We start from the raw sequence: 321 nt of genomic DNA, 5'->3' as shown, positions 1-321 counted from the left end.
ATATTGCAACCAGATCATGGCTTGTTGAGTACCTAATGGTGGTCTTTGTCACAGAGGGGAGAGGAGACTGTGCAGTCCCAGACAACAACAGTGCCAGAGCAGTGGACAAGAAAGAGTGTAAATACCAAGAAAGCAGAGCATAAAAAAGGCAGGCTGGGGGAAGAGAAGAGGAGATGAGGGAAGGGGAGGAGAAAGGAGGATAGAAGGAAAGGCAAAGAGAAATAAAGAGAAGGGGAGAGTACGAAAGAAGGGGGGGAGGGAATAGGGGAGAGGGAAATGAAGAGAAGGAAAGGAGAGAGTAAGAAAGGGGAAGGGAGGAGG

The sequence above is a fragment of the Microtus ochrogaster genome (assembly GCF_000317375.1).
Source record: "Microtus ochrogaster isolate Prairie Vole_2 chromosome 6 unlocalized genomic scaffold, MicOch1.0 chr6_random_2, whole genome shotgun sequence".
Lineage (NCBI taxonomy): Eukaryota > Metazoa > Chordata > Mammalia > Rodentia > Cricetidae > Microtus > Microtus ochrogaster.
This window is presented reverse-complemented; position numbering follows the sequence as displayed.